Here is a 13,968-nt window from a genome sequence, read left to right on the forward strand (position 1 = left end):
GAAAGCCAAGAGAGGCAGAAATAGAGAAAGCAGAAAAACACAAATAGAAAACCTAAAAGAAGGAGGAGTCAAGTGACAGTATAAAAGCCAAGAGAGGCAGAACAGAGAACAAGCAGTCAGAGACACATTGGGCCAGCCTGAGGAAGGCGAAACTACGCCGAAACGTCGCGAAGGCCCAATGAAGTGCACTAAACCCTAGAAATGGGTAATTTTTTGAACCAGGGCAGGGACACCACTACCCAGCCCCATCGATGGCCCGTGCACTTCAGGCTACCAGCTTGCTGGTGGCCTGTTCCTTACTCAACACCTAACCAGCCAGTGCCTCGTGGGGTTGGGGGTGCCCCTGCCCACTAACAAACCCTAACCCTAACCAGGGGGGTCCCTAAGAAAGACAAGAAAGTCAGAAAGGAGAAAGAAAAGCAAAGAAACAGAAAAAGTTAAGAAAAGTCACGTAATAAAAGTATAAAAGCCAAGAGAGGCAGAAACAGAGAAAAATGAAAGCCAAGAGAGGCAGAAACAGAGAAAAACGTAAGACAAGATAGAGTCACGTAAGAGAAATAAAAGTATAAAAGCCAAGAGAGGCAGAAACAGAGAAAAACGTAAGACAAGATAAAGTCACGTAATAAAAGTATAAAAGCCAAGAGAGGCAGAAACAGAGAAAAAAGTCACGTATGAAAGCCAAGAGAGGCAGAAATAGAGAAAGCAGAAAAACACAAATAGAAAACCTAAAAGAAGGAGGAGTCAAGTGACAGTATAAAAGCCAAGAGAGGCAGAACAGAGAACAAGCAGTCAGAGACACATTGGGCCAGCCTGAGGAAGGCGAAACTACGCCGAAACGTCGCGAAGGCCCAATGAAGTGCACTAAACCCTAGAAATGGGTAATTTTTTGAACCAGGGCAGGGACACCACTACCCAGCCCCATCGATGGCCCGTGCACTTCAGGCTACCAGCTTGCTGGTGGCCTGTTCCTTACTCAACACCTAACCAGCCAGTGCCTCGTGGGGTTGGGGGTGCCCCTGCCCACTAACAAACCCTAACCCTAACCAGGGGGGTCCCTAAGAAAGACAAGAAAGTCAGAAAGGAGAAAGAAAAGCAAAGAAACAGAAAAAGTTAAGAAAAGTCACGTAATAAAAGTATAAAAGCCAAGAGAGGCAGAAACAGAGAAAAATGAAAGCCAAGAGAGGCAGAAACAGAGAAAAACGTAAGACAAGATAGAGTCACGTAAGAGAAATAAAAGTATAAAAGCCAAGAGAGGCAGAAACAGAGAAAAACGTAAGACAAGATAAAGTCACGTAATAAAAGTATAAAAGCCAAGAGAGGCAGAAACAGAGAAAAAAGTCACGTATGAAAGCCAAGAGAGGCAGAAATAGAGAAAGCAGAAAAACACAAATAGAAAACCTAAAAGAAGGAGGAGTCAAGTGACAGTATAAAAGCCAAGAGAGGCAGAACAGAGAACAAGCAGTCAGAGACACATTGGGCCAGCCTGAGGAAGGCGAAACTACGCCGAAACGTCGCGAAGGCCCAATGAAGTGCACTAAACCCTAGAAATGGGTAATTTTTTGAACCAGGGCAGGGACACCACTACCCAGCCCCATCGATGGCCCGTGCACTTCAGGCTACCAGCTTGCTGGTGGCCTGTTCCTTACTCAACACCTAACCAGCCAGTGCCTCGTGGGGTTGGGGGTGCCCCTGCCCACTAACAAACCCTAACCCTAACCAGGGGGGTCCCTAAGAAAGACAAGAAAGTCAGAAAGGAGAAAGAAAAGCAAAGAAACAGAAAAAGTTAAGAAAAGTCACGTAATAAAAGTATAAAAGCCAAGAGAGGCAGAAACAGAGAAAAATGAAAGCCAAGAGAGGCAGAAACAGAGAAAAACGTAAGACAAGATAGAGTCACGTAAGAGAAATAAAAGTATAAAAGCCAAGAGAGGCAGAAACAGAGAAAAACGTAAGACAAGATAAAGTCACGTAATAAAAGTATAAAAGCCAAGAGAGGCAGAAACAGAGAAAAAAGTCACGTATGAAAGCCAAGAGAGGCAGAAATAGAGAAAGCAGAAAAACACAAATAGAAAACCTAAAAGAAGGAGGAGTCAAGTGACAGTATAAAAGCCAAGAGAGGCAGAACAGAGAACAAGCAGTCAGAGACACATTGGGCCAGCCTGAGGAAGGCGAAACTACGCCGAAACGTCGCGAAGGCCCAATGAAGTGCACTAAACCCTAGAAATGGGTAATTTTTTGAACCAGGGCAGGGACACCACTACCCAGCCCCATCGATGGCCCGTGCACTTCAGGCTACCAGCTTGCTGGTGGCCTGTTCCTTACTCAACACCTAACCAGCCAGTGCCTCGTGGGGTTGGGGGTGCCCCTGCCCACTAACAAACCCTAACCCTAACCAGGGGGGTCCCTAAGAAAGACAAGAAAGTCAGAAAGGAGAAAGAAAAGCAAAGAAACAGAAAAAGTTAAGAAAAGTCACGTAATAAAAGTATAAAAGCCAAGAGAGGCAGAAACAGAGAAAAATGAAAGCCAAGAGAGGCAGAAACAGAGAAAAACGTAAGACAAGATAGAGTCACGTAAGAGAAATAAAAGTATAAAAGCCAAGAGAGGCAGAAACAGAGAAAAACGTAAGACAAGATAAAGTCACGTAATAAAAGTATAAAAGCCAAGAGAGGCAGAAACAGAGAAAAAAGTCACGTATGAAAGCCAAGAGAGGCAGAAATAGAGAAAGCAGAAAAACACAAATAGAAAACCTAAAAGAAGGAGGAGTCAAGTGACAGTATAAAAGCCAAGAGAGGCAGAACAGAGAACAAGCAGTCAGAGACACATTGGGCCAGCCTGAGGAAGGCGAAACTACGCCGAAACGTCGCGAAGGCCCAATGAAGTGCACTAAACCCTAGAAATGGGTAATTTTTTGAACCAGGGCAGGGACACCACTACCCAGCCCCATCGATGGCCCGTGCACTTCAGGCTACCAGCTTGCTGGTGGCCTGTTCCTTACTCAACACCTAACCAGCCAGTGCCTCGTGGGGTTGGGGGTGCCCCTGCCCACTAACAAACCCTAACCCTAACCAGGGGGGTCCCTAAGAAAGACAAGAAAGTCAGAAAGGAGAAAGAAAAGCAAAGAAACAGAAAAAGTTAAGAAAAGTCACGTAATAAAAGTATAAAAGCCAAGAGAGGCAGAAACAGAGAAAAATGAAAGCCAAGAGAGGCAGAAACAGAGAAAAACGTAAGACAAGATAGAGTCACGTAAGAGAAATAAAAGTATAAAAGCCAAGAGAGGCAGAAACAGAGAAAAACGTAAGACAAGATAAAGTCACGTAATAAAAGTATAAAAGCCAAGAGAGGCAGAAACAGAGAAAAAAGTCACGTATGAAAGCCAAGAGAGGCAGAAATAGAGAAAGCAGAAAAACACAAATAGAAAACCTAAAAGAAGGAGGAGTCAAGTGACAGTATAAAAGCCAAGAGAGGCAGAACAGAGAACAAGCAGTCAGAGACACATTGGGCCAGCCTGAGGAAGGCGAAACTACGCCGAAACGTCGCGAAGGCCCAATGAAGTGCACTAAACCCTAGAAATGGGTAATTTTTTGAACCAGGGCAGGGACACCACTACCCAGCCCCATCGATGGCCCGTGCACTTCAGGCTACCAGCTTGCTGGTGGCCTGTTCCTTACTCAACACCTAACCAGCCAGTGCCTCGTGGGGTTGGGGGTGCCCCTGCCCACTAACAAACCCTAACCCTAACCAGGGGGGTCCCTAAGAAAGACAAGAAAGTCAGAAAGGAGAAAGAAAAGCAAAGAAACAGAAAAAGTTAAGAAAAGTCACGTAATAAAAGTATAAAAGCCAAGAGAGGCAGAAACAGAGAAAAATGAAAGCCAAGAGAGGCAGAAACAGAGAAAAACGTAAGACAAGATAGAGTCACGTAAGAGAAATAAAAGTATAAAAGCCAAGAGAGGCAGAAACAGAGAAAAACGTAAGACAAGATAAAGTCACGTAATAAAAGTATAAAAGCCAAGAGAGGCAGAAACAGAGAAAAAAGTCACGTATGAAAGCCAAGAGAGGCAGAAATAGAGAAAGCAGAAAAACACAAATAGAAAACCTAAAAGAAGGAGGAGTCAAGTGACAGTATAAAAGCCAAGAGAGGCAGAACAGAGAACAAGCAGTCAGAGACACATTGGGCCAGCCTGAGGAAGGCGAAACTACGCCGAAACGTCGCGAAGGCCCAATGAAGTGCACTAAACCCTAGAAATGGGTAATTTTTTGAACCAGGGCAGGGACACCACTACCCAGCCCCATCGATGGCCCGTGCACTTCAGGCTACCAGCTTGCTGGTGGCCTGTTCCTTACTCAACACCTAACCAGCCAGTGCCTCGTGGGGTTGGGGGTGCCCCTGCCCACTAACAAACCCTAACCCTAACCAGGGGGGTCCCTAAGAAAGACAAGAAAGTCAGAAAGGAGAAAGAAAAGCAAAGAAACAGAAAAAGTTAAGAAAAGTCACGTAATAAAAGTATAAAAGCCAAGAGAGGCAGAAACAGAGAAAAATGAAAGCCAAGAGAGGCAGAAACAGAGAAAAACGTAAGACAAGATAGAGTCACGTAAGAGAAATAAAAGTATAAAAGCCAAGAGAGGCAGAAACAGAGAAAAACGTAAGACAAGATAAAGTCACGTAATAAAAGTATAAAAGCCAAGAGAGGCAGAAACAGAGAAAAAAGTCACGTATGAAAGCCAAGAGAGGCAGAAATAGAGAAAGCAGAAAAACACAAATAGAAAACCTAAAAGAAGGAGGAGTCAAGTGACAGTATAAAAGCCAAGAGAGGCAGAACAGAGAACAAGCAGTCAGAGACACATTGGGCCAGCCTGAGGAAGGCGAAACTACGCCGAAACGTCGCGAAGGCCCAATGAAGTGCACTAAACCCTAGAAATGGGTAATTTTTTGAACCAGGGCAGGGACACCACTACCCAGCCCCATCGATGGCCCGTGCACTTCAGGCTACCAGCTTGCTGGTGGCCTGTTCCTTACTCAACACCTAACCAGCCAGTGCCTCGTGGGGTTGGGGGTGCCCCTGCCCACTAACAAACCCTAACCCTAACCAGGGGGGTCCCTAAGAAAGACAAGAAAGTCAGAAAGGAGAAAGAAAAGCAAAGAAACAGAAAAAGTTAAGAAAAGTCACGTAATAAAAGTATAAAAGCCAAGAGAGGCAGAAACAGAGAAAAATGAAAGCCAAGAGAGGCAGAAACAGAGAAAAACGTAAGACAAGATAGAGTCACGTAAGAGAAATAAAAGTATAAAAGCCAAGAGAGGCAGAAACAGAGAAAAACGTAAGACAAGATAAAGTCACGTAATAAAAGTATAAAAGCCAAGAGAGGCAGAAACAGAGAAAAAAGTCACGTATGAAAGCCAAGAGAGGCAGAAATAGAGAAAGCAGAAAAACACAAATAGAAAACCTAAAAGAAGGAGGAGTCAAGTGACAGTATAAAAGCCAAGAGAGGCAGAACAGAGAACAAGCAGTCAGAGACACATTGGGCCAGCCTGAGGAAGGCGAAACTACGCCGAAACGTCGCGAAGGCCCAATGAAGTGCACTAAACCCTAGAAATGGGTAATTTTTTGAACCAGGGCAGGGACACCACTACCCAGCCCCATCGATGGCCCGTGCACTTCAGGCTACCAGCTTGCTGGTGGCCTGTTCCTTACTCAACACCTAACCAGCCAGTGCCTCGTGGGGTTGGGGGTGCCCCTGCCCACTAACAAACCCTAACCCTAACCAGGGGGGTCCCTAAGAAAGACAAGAAAGTCAGAAAGGAGAAAGAAAAGCAAAGAAACAGAAAAAGTTAAGAAAAGTCACGTAATAAAAGTATAAAAGCCAAGAGAGGCAGAAACAGAGAAAAATGAAAGCCAAGAGAGGCAGAAACAGAGAAAAACGTAAGACAAGATAGAGTCACGTAAGAGAAATAAAAGTATAAAAGCCAAGAGAGGCAGAAACAGAGAAAAACGTAAGACAAGATAAAGTCACGTAATAAAAGTATAAAAGCCAAGAGAGGCAGAAACAGAGAAAAAAGTCACGTATGAAAGCCAAGAGAGGCAGAAATAGAGAAAGCAGAAAAACACAAATAGAAAACCTAAAAGAAGGAGGAGTCAAGTGACAGTATAAAAGCCAAGAGAGGCAGAACAGAGAACAAGCAGTCAGAGACACATTGGGCCAGCCTGAGGAAGGCGAAACTACGCCGAAACGTCGCGAAGGCCCAATGAAGTGCACTAAACCCTAGAAATGGGTAATTTTTTGAACCAGGGCAGGGACACCACTACCCAGCCCCATCGATGGCCCGTGCACTTCAGGCTACCAGCTTGCTGGTGGCCTGTTCCTTACTCAACACCTAACCAGCCAGTGCCTCGTGGGGTTGGGGGTGCCCCTGCCCACTAACAAACCCTAACCCTAACCAGGGGGGTCCCTAAGAAAGACAAGAAAGTCAGAAAGGAGAAAGAAAAGCAAAGAAACAGAAAAAGTTAAGAAAAGTCACGTAATAAAAGTATAAAAGCCAAGAGAGGCAGAAACAGAGAAAAATGAAAGCCAAGAGAGGCAGAAACAGAGAAAAACGTAAGACAAGATAGAGTCACGTAAGAGAAATAAAAGTATAAAAGCCAAGAGAGGCAGAAACAGAGAAAAACGTAAGACAAGATAAAGTCACGTAATAAAAGTATAAAAGCCAAGAGAGGCAGAAACAGAGAAAAAAGTCACGTATGAAAGCCAAGAGAGGCAGAAATAGAGAAAGCAGAAAAACACAAATAGAAAACCTAAAAGAAGGAGGAGTCAAGTGACAGTATAAAAGCCAAGAGAGGCAGAACAGAGAACAAGCAGTCAGAGACACATTGGGCCAGCCTGAGGAAGGCGAAACTACGCCGAAACGTCGCGAAGGCCCAATGAAGTGCACTAAACCCTAGAAATGGGTAATTTTTTGAACCAGGGCAGGGACACCACTACCCAGCCCCATCGATGGCCCGTGCACTTCAGGCTACCAGCTTGCTGGTGGCCTGTTCCTTACTCAACACCTAACCAGCCAGTGCCTCGTGGGGTTGGGGGTGCCCCTGCCCACTAACAAACCCTAACCCTAACCAGGGGGGTCCCTAAGAAAGACAAGAAAGTCAGAAAGGAGAAAGAAAAGCAAAGAAACAGAAAAAGTTAAGAAAAGTCACGTAATAAAAGTATAAAAGCCAAGAGAGGCAGAAACAGAGAAAAATGAAAGCCAAGAGAGGCAGAAACAGAGAAAAACGTAAGACAAGATAGAGTCACGTAAGAGAAATAAAAGTATAAAAGCCAAGAGAGGCAGAAACAGAGAAAAACGTAAGACAAGATAAAGTCACGTAATAAAAGTATAAAAGCCAAGAGAGGCAGAAACAGAGAAAAAAGTCACGTATGAAAGCCAAGAGAGGCAGAAATAGAGAAAGCAGAAAAACACAAATAGAAAACCTAAAAGAAGGAGGAGTCAAGTGACAGTATAAAAGCCAAGAGAGGCAGAACAGAGAACAAGCAGTCAGAGACACATTGGGCCAGCCTGAGGAAGGCGAAACTACGCCGAAACGTCGCGAAGGCCCAATGAAGTGCACTAAACCCTAGAAATGGGTAATTTTTTGAACCAGGGCAGGGACACCACTACCCAGCCCCATCGATGGCCCGTGCACTTCAGGCTACCAGCTTGCTGGTGGCCTGTTCCTTACTCAACACCTAACCAGCCAGTGCCTCGTGGGGTTGGGGGTGCCCCTGCCCACTAACAAACCCTAACCCTAACCAGGGGGGTCCCTAAGAAAGACAAGAAAGTCAGAAAGGAGAAAGAAAAGCAAAGAAACAGAAAAAGTTAAGAAAAGTCACGTAATAAAAGTATAAAAGCCAAGAGAGGCAGAAACAGAGAAAAATGAAAGCCAAGAGAGGCAGAAACAGAGAAAAACGTAAGACAAGATAGAGTCACGTAAGAGAAATAAAAGTATAAAAGCCAAGAGAGGCAGAAACAGAGAAAAACGTAAGACAAGATAAAGTCACGTAATAAAAGTATAAAAGCCAAGAGAGGCAGAAACAGAGAAAAAAGTCACGTATGAAAGCCAAGAGAGGCAGAAATAGAGAAAGCAGAAAAACACAAATAGAAAACCTAAAAGAAGGAGGAGTCAAGTGACAGTATAAAAGCCAAGAGAGGCAGAACAGAGAACAAGCAGTCAGAGACACATTGGGCCAGCCTGAGGAAGGCGAAACTACGCCGAAACGTCGCGAAGGCCCAATGAAGTGCACTAAACCCTAGAAATGGGTAATTTTTTGAACCAGGGCAGGGACACCACTACCCAGCCCCATCGATGGCCCGTGCACTTCAGGCTACCAGCTTGCTGGTGGCCTGTTCCTTACTCAACACCTAACCAGCCAGTGCCTCGTGGGGTTGGGGGTGCCCCTGCCCACTAACAAACCCTAACCCTAACCAGGGGGGTCCCTAAGAAAGACAAGAAAGTCAGAAAGGAGAAAGAAAAGCAAAGAAACAGAAAAAGTTAAGAAAAGTCACGTAATAAAAGTATAAAAGCCAAGAGAGGCAGAAACAGAGAAAAATGAAAGCCAAGAGAGGCAGAAACAGAGAAAAACGTAAGACAAGATAGAGTCACGTAAGAGAAATAAAAGTATAAAAGCCAAGAGAGGCAGAAACAGAGAAAAACGTAAGACAAGATAAAGTCACGTAATAAAAGTATAAAAGCCAAGAGAGGCAGAAACAGAGAAAAAAGTCACGTATGAAAGCCAAGAGAGGCAGAAATAGAGAAAGCAGAAAAACACAAATAGAAAACCTAAAAGAAGGAGGAGTCAAGTGACAGTATAAAAGCCAAGAGAGGCAGAACAGAGAACAAGCAGTCAGAGACACATTGGGCCAGCCTGAGGAAGGCGAAACTACGCCGAAACGTCGCGAAGGCCCAATGAAGTGCACTAAACCCTAGAAATGGGTAATTTTTTGAACCAGGGCAGGGACACCACTACCCAGCCCCATCGATGGCCCGTGCACTTCAGGCTACCAGCTTGCTGGTGGCCTGTTCCTTACTCAACACCTAACCAGCCAGTGCCTCGTGGGGTTGGGGGTGCCCCTGCCCACTAACAAACCCTAACCCTAACCAGGGGGGTCCCTAAGAAAGACAAGAAAGTCAGAAAGGAGAAAGAAAAGCAAAGAAACAGAAAAAGTTAAGAAAAGTCACGTAATAAAAGTATAAAAGCCAAGAGAGGCAGAAACAGAGAAAAATGAAAGCCAAGAGAGGCAGAAACAGAGAAAAACGTAAGACAAGATAGAGTCACGTAAGAGAAATAAAAGTATAAAAGCCAAGAGAGGCAGAAACAGAGAAAAACGTAAGACAAGATAAAGTCACGTAATAAAAGTATAAAAGCCAAGAGAGGCAGAAACAGAGAAAAAAGTCACGTATGAAAGCCAAGAGAGGCAGAAATAGAGAAAGCAGAAAAACACAAATAGAAAACCTAAAAGAAGGAGGAGTCAAGTGACAGTATAAAAGCCAAGAGAGGCAGAACAGAGAACAAGCAGTCAGAGACACATTGGGCCAGCCTGAGGAAGGCGAAACTACGCCGAAACGTCGCGAAGGCCCAATGAAGTGCACTAAACCCTAGAAATGGGTAATTTTTTGAACCAGGGCAGGGACACCACTACCCAGCCCCATCGATGGCCCGTGCACTTCAGGCTACCAGCTTGCTGGTGGCCTGTTCCTTACTCAACACCTAACCAGCCAGTGCCTCGTGGGGTTGGGGGTGCCCCTGCCCACTAACAAACCCTAACCCTAACCAGGGGGGTCCCTAAGAAAGACAAGAAAGTCAGAAAGGAGAAAGAAAAGCAAAGAAACAGAAAAAGTTAAGAAAAGTCACGTAATAAAAGTATAAAAGCCAAGAGAGGCAGAAACAGAGAAAAATGAAAGCCAAGAGAGGCAGAAACAGAGAAAAACGTAAGACAAGATAGAGTCACGTAAGAGAAATAAAAGTATAAAAGCCAAGAGAGGCAGAAACAGAGAAAAACGTAAGACAAGATAAAGTCACGTAATAAAAGTATAAAAGCCAAGAGAGGCAGAAACAGAGAAAAAAGTCACGTATGAAAGCCAAGAGAGGCAGAAATAGAGAAAGCAGAAAAACACAAATAGAAAACCTAAAAGAAGGAGGAGTCAAGTGACAGTATAAAAGCCAAGAGAGGCAGAACAGAGAACAAGCAGTCAGAGACACATTGGGCCAGCCTGAGGAAGGCGAAACTACGCCGAAACGTCGCGAAGGCCCAATGAAGTGCACTAAACCCTAGAAATGGGTAATTTTTTGAACCAGGGCAGGGACACCACTACCCAGCCCCATCGATGGCCCGTGCACTTCAGGCTACCAGCTTGCTGGTGGCCTGTTCCTTACTCAACACCTAACCAGCCAGTGCCTCGTGGGGTTGGGGGTGCCCCTGCCCACTAACAAACCCTAACCCTAACCAGGGGGGTCCCTAAGAAAGACAAGAAAGTCAGAAAGGAGAAAGAAAAGCAAAGAAACAGAAAAAGTTAAGAAAAGTCACGTAATAAAAGTATAAAAGCCAAGAGAGGCAGAAACAGAGAAAAATGAAAGCCAAGAGAGGCAGAAACAGAGAAAAACGTAAGACAAGATAGAGTCACGTAAGAGAAATAAAAGTATAAAAGCCAAGAGAGGCAGAAACAGAGAAAAACGTAAGACAAGATAAAGTCACGTAATAAAAGTATAAAAGCCAAGAGAGGCAGAAACAGAGAAAAAAGTCACGTATGAAAGCCAAGAGAGGCAGAAATAGAGAAAGCAGAAAAACACAAATAGAAAACCTAAAAGAAGGAGGAGTCAAGTGACAGTATAAAAGCCAAGAGAGGCAGAACAGAGAACAAGCAGTCAGAGACACATTGGGCCAGCCTGAGGAAGGCGAAACTACGCCGAAACGTCGCGAAGGCCCAATGAAGTGCACTAAACCCTAGAAATGGGTAATTTTTTGAACCAGGGCAGGGACACCACTACCCAGCCCCATCGATGGCCCGTGCACTTCAGGCTACCAGCTTGCTGGTGGCCTGTTCCTTACTCAACACCTAACCAGCCAGTGCCTCGTGGGGTTGGGGGTGCCCCTGCCCACTAACAAACCCTAACCCTAACCAGGGGGGTCCCTAAGAAAGACAAGAAAGTCAGAAAGGAGAAAGAAAAGCAAAGAAACAGAAAAAGTTAAGAAAAGTCACGTAATAAAAGTATAAAAGCCAAGAGAGGCAGAAACAGAGAAAAATGAAAGCCAAGAGAGGCAGAAACAGAGAAAAACGTAAGACAAGATAGAGTCACGTAAGAGAAATAAAAGTATAAAAGCCAAGAGAGGCAGAAACAGAGAAAAACGTAAGACAAGATAAAGTCACGTAATAAAAGTATAAAAGCCAAGAGAGGCAGAAACAGAGAAAAAAGTCACGTATGAAAGCCAAGAGAGGCAGAAATAGAGAAAGCAGAAAAACACAAATAGAAAACCTAAAAGAAGGAGGAGTCAAGTGACAGTATAAAAGCCAAGAGAGGCAGAACAGAGAACAAGCAGTCAGAGACACATTGGGCCAGCCTGAGGAAGGCGAAACTACGCCGAAACGTCGCGAAGGCCCAATGAAGTGCACTAAACCCTAGAAATGGGTAATTTTTTGAACCAGGGCAGGGACACCACTACCCAGCCCCATCGATGGCCCGTGCACTTCAGGCTACCAGCTTGCTGGTGGCCTGTTCCTTACTCAACACCTAACCCTAACCCGTGCCTCGTGGGGTTGGGGGTAACCCTAACCACTAACCCTAACCCTAACCCTAACCAGGGGGGTCCAACCCTCTAACCCTAACCCCCTAACCCTAACCCCCTAACCCTAACCCCCCTAACCCCCCTAACCCTAACCCTAACCCTAACCCTAACCCCTAACCCTAACCCTAACCCTTACCTGGGAAGCCTAATTAAGGAAGGTACTTACCTGAATTTGGACCTGGAGAGTGACGGACACGGACGACGGGGTGGCGATAACGTGGTGGGCCGCGGGAAGGGTCACGGTATGGCCCGTGCACCACTCCTGCCCTCCTCGTGCAGGGAGGAGTTTCATTCCCCTTACCTAACCGGCCAGTGCCTGCCATGTACCCGCTGGTTTACCAGATTGACCGAGGCCTACTGCCGAAACCACCTACGGGCCCTGCCTGGTTGCCCCCCACCCCCTATTACCTCTGACCCCAAATCTGGACCCCAAATTTATCCCCTATGCCAATTTGGACCTAACAACACTATCCCCATCCCAAATTCTGATCCTAACCCTAACCACAGCCACAATCCTGGCCCTAACCCTAGCCCCATCCATGGCAAACCCCTATCCTTAACCTCAATAAAAAACTCTAAGGGCCACACAAGGGAAAAATATATATAAACAAAACGGACAAACAAAAATGAAGGGCGTATATGTAATTAGGAAAGGAGGGTGTATAAGCCAAAGGAAAGGACGCAGGAATTAGGAGAATAAAAGGAAACACAAGGCAAAGGAAGGGTAGGAGAGGAGAAATGGAAAGGAAAAAGATAGTGTTAAGCAAAAGAAAGCAGTGAAAAAAGGAAAAAGAAAGTCACGTATATCCGGCACTTTGGATGCTATGCAGTGGGGAGGAGCCAAAAGCTATAAAAGGAGGGGGCAGAGAGGAGTCTCCTTTATTTTGATCTGGCCACCGATGCATGAGCACAGCCTGAAGAAGGCACAACAACGCCGAAAGCTAGCGCAGGCCATGCATCACTAAAAATGTTTTGTTTGTTGTTTTAGTTTGTTATTTTAGTTTGTTATTTTTGGGGGAGGTTTATTTAAATTTTATTCATTTTCATGTTTATTGAGGGCCTAAAAAACAATTTAAAAACCTAAGATTGGGAATTCATAAAAACAACACGGAGACAACAATAATTGGGAAAATAGAAAATTTATTACAAACACAGTAAAAACAGTTAAAAACAATTGGAAACCTGAAAGAAAAATGTAAATTAGAACAATTTGGTTAAAAAACAATTAAAATATGGTACTTACCTGGGAAGCCTAATTAAGGAAGGTACTTACCTGAATTTGGACCTGGAGAGTGACGGACACGGACGACGGGGTGGCGATAACGTGGTGGGCCGCGGGAAGGGTCACGGTATGGCCCGTGCACCACTCCTGCCCTCCTCGTGCAGGGAGGAGTTTCATTCCCCTTACCTAACCGGCCAGTGCCTGCCATGTACCCGCTGGTTTACCAGATTGACCGAGGCCTACTGCCGAAACCACCTACGGGCCCTGCCTGGTTGCCCCCCACCCCCTATTACCTCTGACCCCAAATCTGGACCCCAAATTTATCCCCTATGCCAATTTGGACCTAACAACACTATCCCCATCCCAAATTCTGATCCTAACCCTAACCACAGCCACAATCCTGGCCCTAACCCTAGCCCCATCCATGGCAAACCCCTATCCTTAACCTCAATAAAAAACTCTAAGGGCCACACAAGGGAAAAATATATATAAACAAAACGGACAAACAAAAATGAAGGGCGTATATGTAATTAGGAAAGGAGGGTGTATAAGCCAAAGGAAAGGACGCAGGAATTAGGAGAAAAAAGGAAACACAAGGCAAAGGAAGGGTAGGAGAGGAGAAATGGAAAGGAAAAAGATAGTGTTAAGCAAAAGAAAGCAGTGAAAAAAGGAAAAAGAAAGTCACGTATATCCGGCACTTTGGATGCTATGCAGTGGGGAGGAGCCAAAAGCTATAAAAGGAGGGGGCAGAGAGGAGTCTCCTTTATTTTGATCTGGCCACCGATGCATGAGCACAGCCTGAAGAAGGCACAACAACGCCGAAAGCTAGCGCAGGCCATGCATCACTAAAAATGTTTTGTTTGTTGTTTTAGTTTGTTATTTTAGTTTGTTATTTTTGGGGGAGGTTTATTTAAATTTTATTCATTTTCATGTTTATTGAGGG

This window comes from Diplotaxodon limnothrissa, linkage group LG18 (assembly GCF_057381915.1).
Source record: "Diplotaxodon limnothrissa isolate DT_005_m linkage group LG18, D_limnothrissa_male_GT1.1, whole genome shotgun sequence".
Taxonomy (NCBI): domain Eukaryota; kingdom Metazoa; phylum Chordata; class Actinopteri; order Cichliformes; family Cichlidae; genus Diplotaxodon; species Diplotaxodon limnothrissa.